This window comes from Ruditapes philippinarum, unplaced genomic scaffold (assembly GCF_026571515.1).
Source record: "Ruditapes philippinarum isolate M1 unplaced genomic scaffold, ASM2657151v2 ctg6923_1_1_1_1, whole genome shotgun sequence".
NCBI lineage: Eukaryota > Metazoa > Mollusca > Bivalvia > Venerida > Veneridae > Ruditapes > Ruditapes philippinarum.
Window position 1 is genome coordinate 36,211 of NW_026858328.1, and position 11,547 is coordinate 47,757.

At 32.6% G+C, this 11,547-nt stretch overlaps 1 long non-coding RNA gene across 1 annotated transcript; it reads left to right on the forward strand.

Moving 5' to 3' along the window:
* Positions 1–72: 72 nt before the first annotated feature.
* Positions 73–1,912, forward strand: LOC132752836 (uncharacterized). Its single transcript, XR_009628863.1, has 4 exons — positions 73–157; positions 741–781; positions 1,112–1,150; positions 1,646–1,912. It is a non-coding gene; the product is annotated as an uncharacterized LOC132752836 (long non-coding RNA).
* Positions 1,913–11,547: the final 9,635 nt, after the last annotated feature.

Consider the following 11,547-nt stretch of genomic DNA (forward strand, 5'->3'; position numbering starts at 1 on the left):
GTTTGTTTCACTAGTGGTTTATCAGAATATAATCATCTATATATTACAATAAAACACTGGAAAGCATGAAATAAAACTGTATAATGTATTCCATTTTCAGAAAATAATGATCCTGGCCTTACAATCCCAGACCTTCCTGTTGGAAGTGAGACAAACTGTAAGTACATGTATATAAATTTTATTGTTGTGAGCATGTTGATAATACATTTATTATAATTTGTTAGGAAATTTCATTATTTTCAATGTTACAGTAATTATCAACTTTTCAAATATCCTTAAATTACAAAAGCTAATTACTCAAAATTAGTTTAATATTTCCTCTTTCATTGGTCAAGCAGTCAATGTTTTCAGTCATGAATGCTATTATGTATATTGGAATTTATTATGGATGATAGTAGATTAGTGTATCTGTTTTTCTGTGATTTAACATTATAATGTTACATAAACTAAGCTGTCATTTCCTATAATAGGTATCTAGGTAGATGTGTACATATTTATATACATGTAAGGTATACAGTCATGAGCAGAAATATACAATTAGAAAAGACACACAAATATTGTGAATTATGCAGCAATCCATAGACTACATAATTTAACATACCAGAAGGCTACATACTTATACCAGAAGGTTACATACTTAAGATTCACATTTATTAGTTAGCATGTCACATTGTGCAGTTTATGGACATGTGACTTGTACTTTAAGTTATGTAATAACTAATACAGGCTTCTTTTTTTAGCTTGGGAAGAAAGGAAATTTTGCAGGATAAAGGATTTGAAGGTAAGAATAACATAACTTAACTTTACTTTATGTTTATTCAGCAATTTAACAAAGTACATAATGTCTTATCAATAATATATGTTGACATGTACTGTTGAAATTATTTATAGTCACACCATGTCACTTTTTATAAAAAATGATAGGATTGTTGCATTTTATTTAACTGAGGTTAAGTGTGCCAAAAACTCAAAAAGAAAAGCTTTCTAAAATCTTCTGGAAACTTGTATACATATATATTTATGAAAAAATACCTTCATTAACATAAACAACTGTCGTTTTCTTATTCAAGCTGGAAATAATTCAATAATACTCATGCACATTAAATTGTAGGTGATAATGAGCCAGTGCCAAAGAAGGCAAAATATGACAGTAAGTATTATTATGTTATAGTATTACTCCAATTCTATTGTTATTCATTCATTAACTTGCATGATTCAACATACTAGTGATTGCGAACTGAGGCCTTGAAAAGCATGCACTTGAGTAGAACCACAGATCACCCATAAGATATAGAAATGTGTAGCTTCCACAAAAGGAAAAAAAACCAAAGTCTCTGTTGGGTTTTAAACACACAGCCGTGTGGGGCAGGTGATGTGAAGAAAACAACCTTAACTACTCATACACAAAAACCCCCTTAACTTGATTTGAGGCATTAATAGTACATTGAAATACAGTACTTACACATTGAATCAGAATATAAACTATTTATATAATGCAGTGTGTTTTGGAAGTAATTTCTTGTAACTTAAAATGCACTTTTTTGCAAATTGACCATATCTAAACTTGTTCCACTAAGTATGTTACATGGAAATTGTACATGCATCAGGTCTTTTAGACTGAGTTATTTTTGATTTCATTTTTCAGAGAAAACAGAGGATGACATATATCAAACTTGTTGAACAACAGACTGCAATTATGACAGAATTGAATTCAACATTAAAAACATTAAATCAGTCTTTAGATGGCATAAAAAAAAGATTAGACAAACTTATTTAAAATTCTAACACGACATGTATGTTTCCCTTATGAACTCAGAAGAACCGAAATTGTGTGTTATAATGGTCATAAAATCAATGTTGACATTCTTAATTTAGACATTTGATGAAACCATTAAAAAATTTTACGAGCTGAATATTAATATTGGAAACTTTACAGGCACAAGTTAGCTTAATATCGGGGTACTGCAGCATTTATTAGTTGACATTTGTTAGGATTGAAATAATATATCTCAATCAGTAAATTTAACCATTGATAAATTAAAATCAATGTTTGTCCTTCAGATGTGCAGCATTTTATCAACCGGGCTTTGTCCCCGTGATGTAATTTCTTATATCAGGACTCCAAATAGTGATTTTATTTAGCACTAAAATCACAATTTAGGATATATTATTTCTTAATCATTAATTTATAGTCATTGTAAAATTTTCATTTAAGCACCCACCCTCCCTTTACATACTTTTGGTGTCTATTTTTATCAGGAAAACACTTCTGTCCTACCCGGTATCTGTATTTTGAATTACAAACCATGTTTGTTTTGAAGTAACAGTTGAGCAATTATGATAGTTGCAAGAGTTAAGTCCTTTTTTAAACTTAGAATTTTAGGCAATTTTTTAGAAAAATTTTTAACATAATTGCCTGTAATATAGAATGATTTAAAAGCTATAAAAGACATTTTCAAAACATGAAACTTGTTATACTGTTAGTTAAAAAAGAATTTTGACAGGTTATAATTACCCCATTTAAAATGGTTGTTTGCTTATATAACCTAGTCACAAGGTGAGAGTTATAATTTGCAAACAAATTCTTTTAAATGGCCATATAACTTATCAGAAATCTTTGTAACAAAGTCATAATACAGCAAACAACATTTTTTAGAGGGAAAAAATTCTTCAATCATAAATTTAAACATCATTGTATTCCAATGAAAAATGATGTTAAAAATGTGCAGTATTTGAATTATTAATATTTAACAGGTATAGTTGTAAGACAAGGGGATATTTTCTGAAAGCTATACTTTTTAGTAGTTATTTTTCACAATGAATTAATGTATTTCATGAAATCACAAATTAATATTCAACATAATTAAACTGAATAGCTTTCACATGTATATTTACTTATATTATTTAATATTACTACTTTAACCCCTTTAATGTTTATTATTCATTGCAAATATAATTTTTTCTTATCAAAGGTATTCATTGACTCTGACAAATAAGTTAACTACTGTACTGTGCTTATTTTGGTTTATTGTGAAATACAAAGTAATTCTTTTAAGTAATACATGGGTGCTTAATTTGAGATCAAAACATAGATTTAATTGAGTGAAATGTTATATTTCAAGTGACCAGAACAAGTAAATATATTTTAATTTCTATGTCTTAAAAACATTTTTTCAGAATAAATTAATTAATTCCTGTCTAATGTTATTATTACTTCTGTCATCTCCATTTGGTAAATTATTATCATCATCATCATCATCATCCTGTGTGATGATCTCCACAGGCTCTTGTACTCCTCTAGTTTTACAAAAGTTATGTAGCCTCATACATGCTACCACAAACTTGGCTGCTCTTTTCTTTTGCTGAAAACGGTAGAACACACCACTTTTTGTGTAGGCATCTGCAAATAAAGGGCATAAATAATATGAGCCGCCGTCATGACATAACAACATAATGGGTTTGAGACCAGCAGGGATCCAGTCCAGAGCGCAGTCTGATCAGGATCCATGCTGTTCGCTTACAGTTTTTCTACTTGTTATAGGGTTTGTAAACGAACAGCATGGATCCTGATCAGACTGCGCTCTGGATCCATGCTGATCGCAAACCCATTTATGCTGGTTTTGTCGTGACGCGGCTTATGTATATTATTTGTTTCATGTGGTATGTCATTACTTCAGTGGCATGACATTTTCACAAAAATAGGGGCCAGAAGTAGAGATCAAAAGTTGGGACAGCATCATTTAAACATCTTGTAAATTCATTTATCAATACAGGTCATATAGTGAAACACATTATTGAATAAAATGGATCAATACAATTTGGCGGCGTGGCCGAGTGGTTAACCGGCGTCGGACTATTAATCTAAGGATTGCTGACCACGTGGGTTCAAATCCTGTCAGGGCCACGCCGTTGTTTTCCTTGAGAAAGAAATTTTACACTCATTGCTTAGCACTGGTTGGTTTTAGGAACGGATTCAAGAGTGTTTCAATAAGCTTATAGCTTCCAAAATTATCGAACTAAAATAAATTTGTATAAACTAAACTAATACAAATAATTACTTTGAATGCTTTGCAATATTTTACCTGAAACGTTGACTTCAGTATACCAAAGGCTTTTTCTACCACCATTCTGCCTCTGCTATGGTGTTTATTGAAGGCTTCCTCTTGTGGTGTTGTCGGATTCACCTTTGGGGTCAATAGGTACATGTACCTCCTTAGAGGGTACCCACTATCCCCCAATAACAACCCATTATTACTTTGTTCTAAATGTGTCTGAAAAATGATAGGTTATCATAAAGCAGTTATTTTCAGATGACATATAGTTTTCTTTAGAAAATTCACAAAAGCTAGATAAAATCAGAAAGAAATATTTTTTTTAAATACTTACAAAATTGATAAATCTTAATTTGGGCATCATTTTTATGATATGATGGTTACTCCCTATGGGTCACCACATTTTGGCTTCTTTCACTAAATAAACACTAAAATATACAAAGGGAGAAAAAAATCATGAATAAAAATGAATGGCACACTATTCTTCCCAGAACCATAAGTTGCACATAGATGCATGAACAAAGGATCTTTTCAGAATTTATGTACAATCATTTAGAATCTAATAGGGACTGTAAAAAGTGTAAAGTTTGCAGAATATATAATACATAGATTTATCATATGAAAAACACACGAAAGTTCACATATATTTTACATAATTATGAAAACTTATTCATATAAAACATGTGATAACCATGAGTTCAACATATGCTTGTTGACACATGCTTTTCATATGGTCCTGTTTACATATGTTAATCTTTCATATGAAAAACACATGTTTTTAAACACATGTTTTTTCAAAACACATGAAACACATATGTTTTACATATGGGGTACCAAACATACAGCAAACATGTGGTGCATATTTACCTGTGGATATACAGGGTTGCCTTAGTTGTTTTCAAATAATATATCTAGTAAAAATAGATAAAATTTTGCACAGATTTGTATTGAGCAATAGACTACTGTGTATGAATGTAATCACGAGAATATCAATGAATGCTAATTGGCGAAGTGTCTCAGAAATTAAATTGAATTAGATTTAATATAACCCCGTCCTATTATAGAATTTATTATATGTAAGTAAAATTACTTGTATATGTGTACAGCTCCACATACTCACCTAATATTATTTAATCTGGCTTTAGACACCCCGTGGAGGTCTCCAACTTCTGATATGAAATCGCCTTTTGCGAGGTATCGAAGTCCAATAAGAACCTGCAATGAAAGAAAGTCGAAAATTGCTTTATTGATGTGCTTGAAATAAAATTACTTTGATAAAAATATATATAGATCTTATATGATTTTTTACGGTGGCACAAATGTGACATTGTGTGTTTTTTATTTATCTCGTGGCCACGAGATACTATGTCGTGGTCACGAGTTATTAAGGGTCGTGGCCACGAGATAGCTAAGCGTGGCCACGAGATACTATTCGTGGCCACGAGTTACTAAGTCGTGGCAACGAGATACTATTTCGTGGCACGAGATAGCTAAGTCGTGGCCACGTGATAAATAACCAATTGATCAGATTACACCATTTATGTTACTTTCCCCAATTAACTAGACATGTGCTGTAGTAAAAGGATACCCCTACTTCACCAGCCTGTAAAAGTGCAATTTTTATACAACTTATTGACTTGTCGCTAATTTTACACTTAACGTCACTGTGACTTAGTAACTCATGGCCACGACATAGTATCTCGTTGGCCACGAATAAATAAAAACAACACACATGTAAAAAAAAAAAAGAAATACTAACAAGTGTTGGCTTTTATTATACATACCTAAAATATGACATTTCTATTCAATGGGCTGTGAAACTCAGAACTTATTTAGCAATCATGTAAAGAAATTATTCTTACCTGCTAGTGCTATACTTTTATGATAAGCTTTAATATTAGACGACATGGACGAGTGCTATGTCATAAAATTATTAATCCTTTATCGTTTATTACTGATTTCTCGTAACTTCAGCAACTGTTGATATTGCCAGCCATTAAATGTAAAAATGAACAGTGTTTACATTTCATAACAAAACACGTTTGCCCATTTTTTACAGGTAATGAAAACCGGTTTAAAAATAATCCTCCTATCAATCCTCTGACTAACTTCACTAAGGCTATGCACTCCTTGTTTACGGATCCTAATATCTACAAATTCAGCCAAATTCCTCTCCTCTGACGTATTAAGAATTATTGAATTTGTTAATAACATCACTTTTCCTTTCTTTTACAACGGCATTGTTATCAAAGCTCTAATCCAAAGCCGTGTTATTGTGGATCTAAGTCTAATTTTTTTTGTATGTACACATAACACAGCGCCATGTTTACCCATAATGCTTGGGCTAAAAATAAATCAAGGTTAAGGTCAAACTGCTTACTGTAGTAACGAATGTAAACACAATGCAGAAGAGTAATAAATACAGTGAAACTTCGATACATTTACCTTCGTCATGCCTGCAAATAGACTGCTATCTACCCCCGTTTTAGAGGAAAGATCAGCCCGACAGAGCTCCTCCAACTCTTTAATTGCTGCTTTATTCAGTCTTATATCGGGGAAATGACTTCTCGATTCGGTTTTAAATCATCAATATTAACCGTTCGTTGCCGAAAAACAGCGTGATTTTTTCGTCGGCGGCGTTCGTTTACAAGTAGTAAGGCGGCCATTTTTGTTGATCTGGCGACTGCTTCTCAAGCGCATTCGCATCAAAAAATGCATGATCTTAGGATAATCGTACGGTTATGAAAATCTGCGACGTTTGATAAGACACCGCCAAAATCGTACGATCGACGTACGACAATCGTACGATAAAAACGGTCGTACGACCGTTGATAAGACGGGCCCCAGGCTATTTTGAAAACACCACTCGGTTTAATTGGTGATCTTCGTTACAAAAGAAAACTGTGTTGTTGCAATTTGTCATTCTATGAACTGGGAAATGGTAACGGGACTTGTTATCTGTTGGATGAGACACATGGGGAAACCAGGCTCGTGCAAAGTAGGAACTTTTGTGTACTTGTATGTAACCTCTGTTGCAAGTAAGACATCTGGTATTGAAGAAGTGACATTATAAATAGTAATGCATGTGGAGGACAGAATTGCAATCAGTTTTGTTGCAAGTTGCTTAGTTCACTGTGTCCAAGATATACCTCACATCAATTGGTAAAAACCACACATTTCTTGAAATTGGCCATTCATTAATGGAATGCAAATTCCATACATGCATCTATCAAGCATGCAAAAAGCCTTACAATAGTTCATGTTCCATTGCAGTGGGAAACAGTTATATCATAAAGCACGCCGGAAGCAACCATATATTGTCGTTCTAATAAAATACAATGACAAACTAGATTACAAGTTGTACAAAGAACAAAAACTTTGGCTCAAATGAAAATCGATACTGATGGTGACGTGTTAATTGGCTAAAATATATATAAAATACATGGTTGATTTAGGGATGGATAAGGCTTTATCCGGTGAGCTAGAAAGTGTATCTTGGCGAGCTTTAGCAAGCCCAAGATTCACTTTCGCAGTGAACCGGATAAACCTTATCCAGCCCGACATCAACCATGTATTTTTTTTATCCTGCTTTTTAATAATGTTTTTAGAATAATTAAATGGTTTCATTCTTCTATTTTTCCCCGATAAAATAACATCTATATGTAGTTTTTGTTTTGCTGCTAAACATGTGACGTTATCAAATGACGTAATGACTGGAGATAGATAAAAGACAAAAATACAGTATTGTTGTGAGCTATGGTTTTGTGGTTAGTGAGTTCAAGGCAGTTAGGTTAATGCAGAAGAAGAACAGAAGCTAAGGCTCCACGAAAGGCTTATACAGAGAAGCTTTCAATATCTGCTGCAAAAGCTGATTTGATGTCACTTGTTGCCTCTGGAACAATTCCGAAGGAGTGCGAATCATACTATGAGTCATTGCCATGCAGCAAATCTATAAAAGACAAACTTTCAGTGCCTTCTGTTAGTGAGAGTGAAGAAAATGAGTGGAGGTCATAGAATAATTAATGACAAACATTCACATTTTGTGACATGAAACAGTAGTCTTTATTTACTTAACTATGATATGGGTCACTAATATCCTTAATTGCTGATGTATGGGGTCTGTTTGACTTCAGTTCGATTATATGCCAGAGAACATTCAAAATAATTGAAATTTGTAAACTTAGATTTTAGTGCGTATTTTCGTAAACTTTTTAGTTATTAATTTATTTTTGTAGAATCTAAATATTGAGCAGGTACATATTTCATATTTCTATGAATGAAAAGTGTTTTAATTTTGTGTACGAATATTAATTTGCATTGTGTTAATTACATTACGTAAGGTTCTTCAAAGTAACGACATAATTGATAAATTTGCAACAGTAACAATTACTGCAACATCTAAATTTTCAGAGGAACAAGGCTATAACTGCACTTATAACCTTTTACCACAGTTTTATCTCTAACTTTTATTGCTAAACCTTCAGAAGTAAAAGGTCGTAAGTGCAGTTATTACCTTTTTACCGCTCAAACTTGTAGTCTTGACAGGATCTAAGTACATTTATTACCTTTTACTTCTGTAAAATGATATTATTTTGATCTTAGAACTTTAAAACAAACTATAATTACAGTGTTTTATCAGCACCAAGCAATGTAAACTAAACAAAATATGATCTAATGTAGTCAACAAATATGGGAGAATCAAAATTGTTATAACAATATTACGGAAAAAAAAGTTGTATTAAAGAAATATGTTTTTTGCGTTTTTCTCGAAATCGTGAAAATGGCAGTTATTACCTTTTACCTTTGAACCCTCGATATGTTCCTCTGTTCAATGTGTAGGTACATAGCAGGGGTTTGAAGATAGATGTTTCAAGGATTAAGTCTTAAAAATTTATCTATACACAGTTTATTTATTCATTATTCTGTATGAATGATCTTTTCAAAGACATTTATAGTAAAATAGTAAAATGCAAAACTATTTAAATTATAATTTGATTAATTATTTATAACACTGAAGCAGACAGATATCCATATTCCATAAAATGTCACTTTTATTATGTGGATGGTCAACTTTTGTGTCAAGGTATACCCCATCATGTATACTTCAATCTCCATGACAGGAAATTCCAGAATTCATGTAATATAAGGACCAAAAGAACCTAAAATACTACTGCTTAATGAAAATGAGAAAAAACAATTGTTCATTCCTAATTTCCATGTGCATGCCTTCATCCATATATACAGCTAGGGGTTTTAAATATGCAGATAATATTTTGGGTTTGTAAAAAAACTTGTAATAACAAGAGCAGTCAGAAGGACAGTGCCTGATTGTTTTTAGCAGTGAAAACTAAGCCTGGTCTTTTCTGTTTATTTTTGTAAAGTTGTTCAATTGCTCAAAACAGTATCACAAACAGTACCATGTGTTTTTTTTTTTTTGTGAAAACCAGGTCAACGATAATTATTTATGTGTAGCAATTGGAAAGCCATTAAAACTAGAATGGTCAATTCATGATAGTAAAGCAATAACCTGGATAAAGTAGGAATTAACATGGAGGAAGAGTTTTGGATACTGATCAAGTAATATTTTATGTTCACAAAGTCATATGTAATGTGAATCAAAATGATGAATAGTGCAAATTTAAAAAAACAACTTTCAAGTGAATACCATCATTATATTATCAGTACATGTTGTTATAAAGATGACTGTTGCACAGAAAGTAAAACTTAAACCAAGAATTTTGAAAATTCACAAAGGGCCACGAGTCCACAATGCAGTCAAAATCAATGTCAGAATTACAGAACTTGGAGAGTGACCTCTTATTATGGTCATGAAAGATGTATTAAATTCAAGTCAATACCTTCAATAGTTTTGAAGATTGGTGTTGCATGCCAGGAATTTTCTAAGTTCATTAAGGTTCACTATTCTTGGACCTTGGGCAGCAACCTTCAATAATGGTCTCAGCCAAATGTGTAATTACAAGCATGTATCTTCAGTGATTCAGGAGATGTGATGTATAAGAAGTTGCACTTAAAATTTTAACCCGTGTTACTCTTAATGCTGAAGCCTGTGCAAGTTGGATAACCAGATTATTCTTCAAGTAGCCAATTTAAAAAATGTCATTTGTTTCGGGATTTTCACATAATCTAAAATAAAGTTGTGGACCCCCTGCTGAAATGTTCATAGTCATGCTTAATACAGCTCAGCTAACATTCTCCAATACAGCTTTGAATTCTGAAACACAAACCATTTCAGCATTCATTGCATGTTAAAAGCTAAAGTAGGGTAATCACTTTACCAGTTTGATTAAAACCGTGCCATTATTTCTCTTTGTTGTCAACTTCCCATTACTGTTATGCACTTAAATAATTTCTATCTCATTTTGTGTATTGTTAACACTAAGTCTTAATGGTGTTACCCAACTAAGAAATAGCTTATGATCAACAACTTTCTGCTCCATAGACTTCAAATTTACCAGATTAGCTCATCAACTTCACTATTTTAGTCAACTCCTACTCCTCCCCTCTCCCAAGTTGTCTTGCCCATTATTAAAACAAGAGCAATCAGTGATCACATGTGTCGCCTCATGATGGCCAATTTCATGTTGGGACAATTTTTGTGACAGACGGACGGACAGTGCACAGTTAAACTTGGTACTGATCATTCCTGTAAAGTTTCGATAAAATTGCACCAGTAGTTTATGAGGAGTAGTCCGGACAAGCTTTTGTGTATCTGGCAACACACAGAAAAAAACACCTTTTTATCAAAGGGCCATAACTTGGCCAAAAATCATTCAACCGGAAAACCCGTGCAATATGCGCAAGGACTTGAGCTACAGATCAATCCTGTAAAGTTTCATTGAAATTGCATTAGTGGTATAAGAGAAGAAGTCCGGACAAACTTTAAAAATAAAAATTATTAAAGGGCCATAACTCTGACAAAATCATTGAACCGGAAAATGCTGACAATATGCACAACTAGACTTGGTACTGATCATTCCTGTAAAGTTTGGATGAAATTGCACCAGTAGTTTATGAGGAGTAGTCCGGACAAGTTTTGTGACGGACGGACAGACAGACGACGGAGAAGTGATCCCTATATGTCGCCACTACTCCGTAGAGGCGACGCAAAAATGGCACCAAAGTAGAACTGCCATCCCTCAAGAACTTTTATTAAATGGTTTCTACACATGAATAATGGAAAGAACTATAATAGTTAACAGACAGGGTTTATTCTCTTCCCTCATCAAAAATAAACAAATAGCTTTTGCATTCTCCCATTTATTGCAATAAAAACATATACATTGTAAATGAATTTGAAACAAAATTAATTTTGTTGTTTTCAATCAATTATAATATTCAATTGTGTTGAAAGATATTTATCTAACTAATAAAGATTAAACCACAGTTAAAGTCAGTCATTTATTTGCAGGAAAAAAAACACATCAAAAATGCTATTTCTTTATTTAAATTAAGGTTTTCAAGTTTGAAAAGGGGC